The 11,136-nt window shown below is 39.6% G+C and overlaps 1 non-coding gene across 1 annotated transcript; it reads right to left on the reverse strand.

Annotated features, from left to right (window-relative positions):
• Window positions 1-244: 244 nt before the first annotated feature.
• On the reverse strand, window positions 245-351 carry LOC141670230 (small nucleolar RNA R71). Its single transcript, XR_012554470.1, has one exon. It is a non-coding gene; the product is annotated as a small nucleolar RNA R71 (small nucleolar RNA).
• Between the last annotated feature and the right edge of the window lie 10,785 nt (window positions 352-11,136).

Here is an 11,136-nt window from a genome sequence, read left to right on the forward strand (position 1 = left end):
AGTTCAGTTTGGGGGTTCTCCTACTGAAGACCCCAACATGCACATCAGGGATTTCATCGAGATCTGCGACACTTTCAAATTCAACGATGTGACTGAGGCTGCTATTAAGCTAAGACTCTTCCCATTCTCTCTGAGGGACAAAGCTAAGTGTTGGTTACATTCTCTACCAGCAGGGTCTATCACCACTTAGGAAGATCTTGCTCAAAAGTTTCTCACTAAATTCTTCCCCATGGCGTAGACTGCAGCAATCAGGAATGCTCTTACTCACTTTGCTGAACAAACTGGAGAATCTCTGTGTGAAGCTTGGGATCGATATAAGGAGATGTTAAGGAAGTGCTCACACCATGGCATGCTTGATTGGATGATTATCAACTGTTTCTACAATGGATTGGGTGCTACTTCTAGACCCATGCTTGATGCAGCATTAGGAGGAGCCTTGTGGGCTAAGAGCTACGATTAAGCTTATGAACTTATTGAACTGATGGTTGCTAATGAGTACCAGAATCCTTCCTAGAGACTGACTCAGGAAAATGTAGCAGGAATTCTGGAGTTGGACGCAGCAACTGCTATCGCTGCCCAATTTAAGGCTTTGACAATGAAGGTTGACACTTTGGCTAATTATGGAGTTAATCAAATCACTAGTGTCTGTGAGCTTTATGCTGGTGCCCATGAGACTGATCAGGGTGCAAATTCTAGTGAATCAGCTCAGTTTGTAAGTAACTTCCAGCAATCACAGCAACATGTGCCAGCCACCTATCATCCTAACAACCGCAATCATCCTAATTTCAGTTGGAGCAACGCTCAGAATGCGGTTCAACAGCCTTATCAATAGTATCCAGCTAAGCAGTACAACCCCCTGGTTTTCAGCAACCGCAGTATGCACCAAGACAACAACTCCAGCTGCAACAAGCTAATGAAAAATCTGAATTAGAGGAGTTGAAGCTTATGTGCAAGAGTCAAGTAATTTCTATCAAGACCTTGGAAAATCAGATTGGGAAAATTGCCAATGCCTTGCTAAATCGTCAACCTGGTATATTGCCTAGTGACACTAAAGTGCCAGGAAAGAAGGAAGCTAAGGAGCAGGTAAAGGCAATCACTTTGAGGTCTGGGAAGGTTGCGAATCCCGTACAAACTCAAGAGTTAACTGAAGAAACTGGGGCTGAGAAAGAAGCAAAGCAGCAAGATGAAGAAGTGGAACCAAGGAAGACTACTATTGAGCACACTCCGCCTGGGGGTAATATAGAGGAGAAATAGATCTATCCTCCACCGCCTTTTCCTAAGCGGCTGCAGAAGAAAAAGCTGGACAAGCAATTTGAGAAGTTTTTGGAGGTGTTCAAGAAACTTGAAATCAACATACCTTTCACTGAGGTTCTCGAGCAGATGCCTAGTTTTGTAAAATTTATGTAAGGTATTCTATCTCGGAAAGTGAAGCTAGATGATTTAGAGACTGTCGCTCTCATGGAGGAATGCAGTGCTGTGCTGCAGCAGAAGTTGCCTCCAAAGCTTAAAGATCCAGGAAGCTTTACTATTCCATGTACTATTGGAAAGTGTCTTTTGACAGATGCTTATGTGACTTGGGAGCTAGCATCAATCTGATGCCTTTTTCAATCTTCAAGTAGTTGGATCTACCTGATCCTAAACCGATGTATATGACTTTGCAGTTGGCCGACCATTCTATTACATATCCGTGAGGTATTGTGGAGGATGTCTTGGTCAAGGTTGATAAACTCATCTTTCCTGCTGATTTTGTAATTCTTGATTTCGAAGAGGATAAGAAGATTCCCATAATCTTGGGATGACCTTTCCTGGCAACTGGCCGAACCTTGATCGATGTGCAGAAGGGTGAGCTTACAATGCGAGTGCTGGATCAGGATGTTACCTTTAATGTGTTCAATCTATGAAATTTCCTACTGATAATGAGGAGTTCTTAAAAGTGGAGTTGGTCGATTCGGTGGTCACATCGGAACTTGATCAATTGCTAAGGTCTGATGCTTTAGAAAAAGCCTTATTGGGGAATTCAGATAGTGAAGATGATGAAGGTGAAGAACAATTGCAATATTTGAATGCTTCTCCCTGGAAGAGGAAGATTGATATGCCTTTTGAATCTCTTGGAATGGAGGAATTGAACAAAGCTCCTAAACGCTTTAAGCCTTCTATTGAGGAAGCCCTCTCTCTTGAGCTTAAGCCTTTACTTGAGCATTTGAGGTATGCATTCTTAGGTGATGCATCTACTCTGCCTGTTATTATTGCATCTGACCTTTTAGGTAGTGATGATGAAAAGCTTTTGAGGATTCTAAGAGAGTTCAAGTCGGCAATTGAATGGACTGTAGCAGATATCAAGGGGATCAACCCTTCTTACTGTATGCGTAAAATTCTGCTAGAGGAAGGTAGCAAGCCTACAGTTGAGCGGCAAAGAAGACCTAATCCTATCGTGAAGAAGGAAATTTTGAAGTGGCTAGATGCAGGGATCATCTATCCTATCTCTGACAGTTCATGGGTAAGCCCGGTTCAATGTGTACCAAAGAAAGGTGGAATTACTGTGGTAGTAAATGAAAAGAATGAGCTTATCCCTACCAGAACAGTCATAGGGTGGAGGGTCTGTATGGACTATCGGAAGCTGAACAAAGACACTAGGAATGACCACTTTCCATTGCCCTTCATTGATCAAATGCTTGACAAATTGGCCGGTCATGAGTATTACTGTCTTCTGGATGGCTATTTGGATTACAATCAGATTTGTATCGCTCCAGAAGATCAGGAGAAGACTACCTTCACTTGTCCATTTGGTACTTTCGCCTTCAGACGAGTTTCTTTTGGTCTATGTGGTGCACCAACCACATTTTAGAGATGTATGATGGCCATCTTTTCTGACATGATGGGCCAGAATATGGAGGTGTTCATGGACGACTTCTCAGTCTTTGGTGATTCTTTTGATGAATGCTTGCAGAATCTGGGACACATTCTCAAGAGGTGTGTTGAGACCAATCTGGTTCTCAATTGGGAGAAATGTCATTTTATGGGGCGTTAGGGCATTATTCGCGGGCACAAGGTTTCTAATAAAGGCCTAGAGGTGGACAAGGCCAAGGTGGGGGTCATTGAGAATCTTCCTCCACCAATTTCTGTTAAGGGAATTCACAGTTTTCTTGGTCATGCGGGTTTCTACAGGCGTTTCATCAAAGATTTTTCAAAAATTTCAAAGCCTTTGTGCAGTCTGTTAGAGAAAGATGTTCCTTTTAAATTCGATGACGAGTGCCTTGCAGCTTTTGAGATATTGAAGAAGAGTCTAATTACGGCACCCGTCATAACTGTGCCTGATTGGAATGAGCCTTTTGAGATGATGTGTGATGCAAGTGACTATACAGTTGGAGCAGTTCTTGTGCAGAGAAAGAACAATATATTTCATGTGGTCTACTATGCTAGTAAGACTCTAAATGGTGCTCAACTGAATTACACTACTACGGAGAAAGAACTTTTAGCTATTGTCTAAGGTTTTGAGAAATTTTGATCTTATCTACTTAGGACTAAGGTGACAGTTTTCACTGATCACGCCGCCATTCGATATCTCATCTCAAAGAAGGACTCAAAGCCTAGATTGATTCGATGGGTTCTTTTGCTCCAAGAATTTGAACTAGAGATCAAGGACAGAAAATGAACTGAAAATCAAGTTGCTGATCATCTCTCGCGTTTAGAGAATCCTAATGCTACTTCATTGGACAAGACATTGATAAATGAGTCTTTTCCCAACGAGCAGTTGTTTGGAGTGCAAGAAGAAGAACCGTGGTTTGCAGACATTGTGAACTATCTTGTGATTAATATCATGCCTCCCGACTTATCTTATGCTCAAAGGAAGAAGTTTCTTCATGAGGTGAAGTGGTATATGTGGGATGAGCCATTTCTTTTTTGCCAAGGAGCTGACCAAATTATCAGGAGATTTATTCCTTATAGCGAAATGGGGGGATCTTGCGAGATTTCCACTCAACGGTTTATGGAGGACATTATGGGGGAGAAAAGACAGTAGCTCGTGTTCTTCAAGCAGGTTTCTTTTGGCCAACTTTGTTTAAATATGCTCATCAGTTTGTTTTGAAATGTGATCAATGTCAATGTGTGGGTAATATGTCTAAAAGGGATGAGATACCTCTTAATGTGCTTCTCGAGGTTGAGGTCTTCGATGTTTGGGGAATTGACTTCATGGGGCCATTTGTCTCATCTTATAACAATCAGTATATCTTGTTTGCAGTTGATTTTGTGTCGAAATGGGTTGAAGTTAAGGAATTGCCAACAAATGATGTGGAAGTGGTGCTTAATTTTCTGCACAAGCAGATATTCACAAGGTTTGGAACTCCAAGAGTCATAATCAATGATGATGGGTCACATTTTTGCAATCGCAAGTTCAATGCTATGATGAAAAGGTATAATGTGAATCATCGCATCGCTACGGCTTATCATCCTCAGACAAATGGTCAAGCTGAGGTATCTAACAGAGAGATCAAGCGCATTTTACAGAAAGTGGTATGTCCATCAGGGAAGGATTGGTCTTTGAAGCTTGATGAAGCTGTTTGGGCATATAGAACAACATATAAGACTCCATTGGGAATGTCGCTGTTTCAGTTGGTTTATGGTAAAGGGTGTCATTTTCCTATGGAGCTCGAGCATAAAGTATATTAGGCTTTGAAGAAATTGAATCTGGACTTGGATGCAGCTGGAAAGAAGAGGATGCTTCAGTTAAATGAACTTGACGAGTTTCGACTTCAAACTTATGAGAACAACAAGATGTATAAGGAGAAAGTCAAGAGGTGGTACGATAGGGGTCTAGTGCTCAAGAAATTTGTGCCAGGGCAACAAGTTCTTTTATTCAACTCTCGTCTCCGTCTTCTTCCTGGAAAGTTAAAGTCAAGATGGTCAGGGCCCTTTATAGTCAAAACTGTGTTTCCACATGGAGCGGTGGAAATTTTTGAGAATGATCCGGGACAAGCATTCAAGGTAAATGGTCAACGGTTAAAGCATTATTATGGTGACACGACAACCCGCGAGGTGATTAGTGCCGTTTTATTGTCCACTTGATCTCAAGATTCTACGTCGAGCTAGCGACGTAAAAAAAGTGCTTCTTGGGAGGCATCCCAAGTTTGTTGTACATTAGTAAGTAGAGGAAGCAAGAAAAAGAGAGAAAATCACAAAAAAATTAAAAAAATGGAAAAATTCAGGTCTGACTACAGAAGCCTGGCGAGCCCGTGCACGGCCACGCCATTAACACAGAAACACCGCTCGCCCAAGCTGTTACAGCGCGTGGCTGCGCCGGTTTGGCAAAAGTAGCTCGCGCCCGCTCCATCTCAGCGCGTGGCCGCACCGTTTCTTGACTTTGGAAAAAAATAAAAGGCAGTTTAAGGGAAAAAAATGGGAATTTTGTCCCAAAATCAATTCCCAACCGAATTTTACTCCCCCATATCCCATAATTCCCTCTCCAAATCAAACCCATTACTCCCATTATTCCCATAATCAAATCCCACTTCTATTCCATATCTAATTCTCTTTTCACCACCTATATATACACACCTCATACATAAATTTCTTCACCAATTCACAAACTCTCAAACACAAATTCTCTCTCAAACACAACTCTTATTCTCTCTAATCAATTTCCATGGCACCCAAGAGACAAAAAACTCAAGTCGATAGCAGCGCCACCGATTCTTCAACTGCAAGTGGTGTGAGGCCCATGTTTTTTACTCTTGAAGTTGAGGAGGAGTACACGAGGCTTCTTTCAAACCAATTGTCATGGAGTGAGGTTTTCTTCCATCAGGGAAGGATGGTCAGCTGTTGGAGATGATTCAGGAGATGGGGTGGGTTTCTTTTTGTGAGGAACCCGCTGCTGTGCCTATAAGTATTGTGCGAGAGTTTCATGCTAATGCAAAGGCGGAGAAGAATAGTTTCACGGTGGTTAGGGGGATGAAGGTGGAGTATAGTGTTGGAGCGATAAGGAGGGTAATTAATCAGCCCACGAAAAAACCCGGTCAAGCTATTTGGAATGATTAGACTCAGGAGGATTTTGACATGGATTTGATTGTTGCTACTCTATATGTGCCTAAGACTCAGTGGAAATTCAAGAGGGGCACAATTGATTATGCCACATTCCCTGCTTCTTGTATGAACAGATTTGCCTGTGCTTGGAATGCCTTTATTTGTGCTAATATTCTGCGATCGTCTCATATGCATGAGGTTAATATGGAGCGAGCACGTTTATTGTGGGGTATTCTGAAGGGGGATTATGTGGACATTAGTAGGATTATTCATCATGGTATTCTGCGATTTTTGAAAGGTAGCACAACAGGCTCTATACCTTACGCGTCCATAGTGATGAGGTTGTGTGTGGCAGCTCATGCTCGTTGGGCCAAATATGAACAACTTCAGCTCCCTAGTGCTGCCATTGATAGTTCGATTATATTGCACATGGTGGAGTGGTATGGGGGTAAGCCTGATCCTAAGGAGTTGGGTTATTCATTTGATATGATTCCAGGAAAGCGGCCCTATGATCAGTATTATGCTGGTGGTTCCAAGTTTGCCCCTGAAGCGGGTTGGAGAGCTCAATTGGGTGAGGAGATAGAGTCATCACATTTGAAGAAATCATCGAAGAAGAGTTCGACGCAGTATAGGCGTCTTGCGAGGAGGATGGATGCGATGCACGACATCCATAGTCGTTTTGTACACGGTCTCACCCAGGCACTTGGGACTGCATTTCGAGCCACCAAAGTTAACATTCAGTGGCCAGTATTTGGTGAGGATTCTATGTATCCACCTCCTGATACACCTGACACTCCACCTCTTGAGGGTGAGGATTCTGATTCAAAGTAGGTATGCCTGATTCCTTACTATTACCTTCACTGAGGACAGTGAATATTTTAAGTTTGGGGGTAGTAGTTTAAGGAATATATTTGTGTGAGTCTCATATAGTTGCATGTTCATGATAGTTTAGTTCATATTTTGCCATGTCATTTTTTTTATTTTGGTAGTTTTATGATAATTTGTTCATGCAGTTTCATGCATTTGCATTATAACATGATCCCTTAGATAATTTTCCCGATTGACTTGTGATATTGATGCTAGTGTAGTGATGTCGTATTTAGTGATGTTGAGTCTTATTGGATTGATTTGCATGCTAGAGACACTTGTATTTCACTAAGTCTTATAGGTTGCTAGAGTGCTAGATCATGATCATGGTTTATTTGATTTGACGAGGTTTAATCATTTGTTTATATTTAGAATTTAGGGTATTCTCTTAATAATAAAAGACATGGATATTTAAAAATTGGAGAAATTGGATTTCATTGCTAGTTGTTGTAAGGCTAAGCGTCAAATGGCTAGTAACCGACTCATATTTTAATGAGTAGTCTAGGGTTGAATGAGATGAAGAGAAACACACTCATTTAGAAATTGTGAAAGAAAAGAAAAAAAAAAGAAAGGAAAAAAAAGAATAAGTGTTATGTATAATTGATCACGAGTGGGCTCTTTAGTACTCGAGTTATTAAGTTCTTAGGGGACTTTGTGCCTAGTGACCTAAGGATTTTATGGTTTGGGATCCGCTAACCTAACGCTCGCTACATGGGTGGTATTGTATAAATCTTTTGTGGACCTCACTCATTGCACGATCAAATAAGCATACTTGTGTTGTTTTGTTGTGAATAAAAGCATGAATCCGTATAAAACTCTAATATAAGAATTGAAGTGTTATAAGTTATTTTGAGTCTAGCTTTTTATTTTATTTATAACCTTGCGATTGCCTTGATGAGTAGTGAGTCTTGATTATTGATCTAGTTGCGATAGTATATCTGTAAGAATCTTCACACACGCACGTCTCTAGTTTGTAAGTTGATTTGTATGATTTGATTGATCTTCATGCGAATAACTGCATTTGTTGATATGTTGCTTGTTGGTTGGTTGAGTTATTCTATTGGGGATCGTTGCATTCATGCATTTTTGTTTCTCGTTCTTTGAGTCCGTTTATGCTTGAGGACAAGCATTGATTCAAGTTTGGGGGTATGTTGAGTGGCATTTATGACACTTTATTATGCTATAATAAGCTTTGAATTGGTGTATTTATACTCAAGTTATTAAGTGTTTTAATGTATTTTCTAGTGTTTTTACATTTCAGGCACTATTCAGGTAATCAGGTGAATTAGCATTGTTTTGGTGCTAATTTGGTGTCCAGGTGGTATTGGAATAAAAGCTCGTTGAAATCCGGCTCGAAGCAGCAAGATTTAAGAAGAAATATGAGTTTTTCCAAGAAGGACGGGCGCCCACGCTGTGATAGCACGCGGCCGCACCGGGGTTCCATAAATGCAGCACGCCCGCGCTGTGATACCACGCTGCCGCGCAGTGGCCGAATTTCAGAATCCTGTTCCTATTACAATTCTAAAAGGGAAGGCTTCCAGATTGTTGAGGGCTGCTATATAAATAACTTTAGGTCATTTTTAATATATATGAAGTTAGAGACAAACCAGAGCGCAAGGAGAAGACGAGAAGAGACTTTTAGCACAATACAACAAAGGCGAAGACGATCTAGTTTATTCTTGTGAATCTTTGTTTTGAGTTGTAATTTGGATGCTTGTTTCTTGTTTTGCTGAACCTATACTCTTGTTTGTACTTGGTTTTATTTATTCGTATAAAGACTATATTTTCTATATCATGTTTTCATCGGATCCCACATTGATGATGAGTCCGATTATGGGCTAATCGTTATCGTGGGGTTCTAGCGGATTTATTTATGGATTTATTTAGTTAAATTGTTTGATGCCTTAGTATATGATGATTGTATGATATCCTAGTATTGGTTGTGCGTATTCGTCTTATGAGCGTAACGAACTTATAAGATAATGTGTTAATTCTTAATGAAGCGAAAGTAAATTTAAGGATTTAGAACTTGCCATGCTAGCATAGGTTCATGTATGTGTTATGCATGATTCGTAGGTAATTTTAACCATCTTACTTGCCCTATGTAATCAAGATAGATAACTTGTGCTTAAACCGTTATGTTGTCAAATTCTATATACATATAGGGTCTCAATATAATTGGTGCCTTTTCATCTTTTATCTCTTTTGTGGATGTCTGGTAGAATGGTACTCGTGCAACGAAAGTTAGCGTTTATCAGTTTCGTGTTATCTGAATAGTGTCATCACCATTGCATGCTAAGGTTAACAAAAATAAAGCTATTGAATGAAGTATTTAATGAATTCAGAATCCCATGTTTGTCATATATATCAATTCAGTCAATCTTATTATCGTAGTTATAATTGTCAGCATAATTCTTAGTTATAAACAATCTCAACTTGTTATAGTCTTAGCATTGGATAACAACCATACACTGTTGCGTAGGTGCATAAATTAAATAGTTAACCAATACAGTCTCTGTGGGAACGAACTAGAAAAGATTATATACTACTTGCGAACTCGTATACTTGCGTGTATTATTAGCGTGTGTTAAGCGACTAACACAAAACCATAGAGCAATCCGTGAGTCAAATTGTGACCCAAGTCACAAGTGTTCTTAATGATTCATTCACCTCACAACTTCAAGCTAATATTCTCTTTTCTGATGAAATGAGTCTGATTAGACCTATATGGATTACCCCTAATCATATGATCACAGACAACTCTTCTCAGCCACCTCTTATTTCTGTAAGTCAAACACAACTGAGCCTTTCATGTGAGAATAAGAGAAAAGATTGAGAGAAAAACAGAGAATAAGAGAGGCAGGATCCTTCCTGGAAAAAGGAGAGGTAGATAAGTGTATGGATTTAATAATCCTTGTGAGGGAACTCTGACTCTCAAAAGTCATGAGACTAGTGCAGTGAGAAGTAGTGAGACTACTTATTCAAAAGAACATAGAGCTTAGGTTTTTTTTTCTGACAGACTTTTTCTGCAGATCTAAGTGAAACCTCTATTCTATTTGATAAATGTTAGATATATTTGAGATGTCATGTCTAATATGATTGTGTTTAGTTTTCAGAACTTAACAATAGGACATATCAGGACTTACTGAAATCAAGACTTACTGAAGTCAGAGCTTAATATCAGAACTTAAGATCATATCAGAACTTAAGTGCGGGAAGACTTTCAGTTAAGGAATGAAGCTGATTTACAGGAGAAGATCGAGACTAAAACAAAAGAAGATATGCATGGAAAGAGTTTGAAGACTAGAAGACTTGTAGAAGATATCTGATTGATATATTTTAGGAGACAGAATTATATTCCATATCAATTAGAATATATCTTGTAACTGTGTACTATATAAACACAGACTTAGGGTTTACACTATATATGTTATCATTATCGAGAAGATTATACATTGTAACCTAGCTGCTCTTAGTGATATTTATTCATCACTGAGAGAGAACAACAGTTCATATTGTAACATAGATTATTGAATATACTTGATCTTTGTTACATACTTGTGTTAAATCGATTTGATTATATAAACACTGTATTCAACCCCCTTCTACAGTGTTGTGTGACCTAACAATTGGTATCAGAGCTTTTATGTTAACACATATACAGTAAAGATCCAAATAATCATGTCTAAAGAAACACAAACCCCAACTAAGCCCACCAAAACTCAAGAAACTCAAAACACCCAAACCCACAGTCGATATGAGACTATTAGGGTTCCCATACTGAGACCTTCTGAGTATCCCATATGGAAAATGAAGATGGTTATGTTTCTGGAAGCTACAGATCCAGAATACCTTGATAGGATTAATGAAGAACCATATAAGCCTACCAAGCTCTCTGTTGCAGTTGCTGATCAACCAACAAAGTCCATACCAAAGGAGAAAGGTGATTACACAGCTGAAGACATCTCATCTATTGTCAAGGATGTAAGGGTAAGGCATTTGCTGCATAGTACCACTGATAATGTCATGTCAAACAGGGTAATTCATTGCAAGACTGCAAAGGAGATATGGGATGCTTTGGAGACAGGATGCCAGGGAACTGATGCAATCAAGAAGAACAGGAGGGCTATACTCACTCAAGAGTATGAGCACTTTGACTCAAAAGTTGATGAGTCATTAACTGACTTATATGACAGGTTTGTCAAACTCTTGAATGATCTGTCACTGGTGGACAGGGAATATGATCTTGAAGAT

The sequence above is a fragment of the Apium graveolens genome, chromosome 6, assembly GCF_009905375.1.
Source record: "Apium graveolens cultivar Ventura chromosome 6, ASM990537v1, whole genome shotgun sequence".
Classification (NCBI taxonomy): Eukaryota; Viridiplantae; Streptophyta; class Magnoliopsida; order Apiales; family Apiaceae; genus Apium; species Apium graveolens.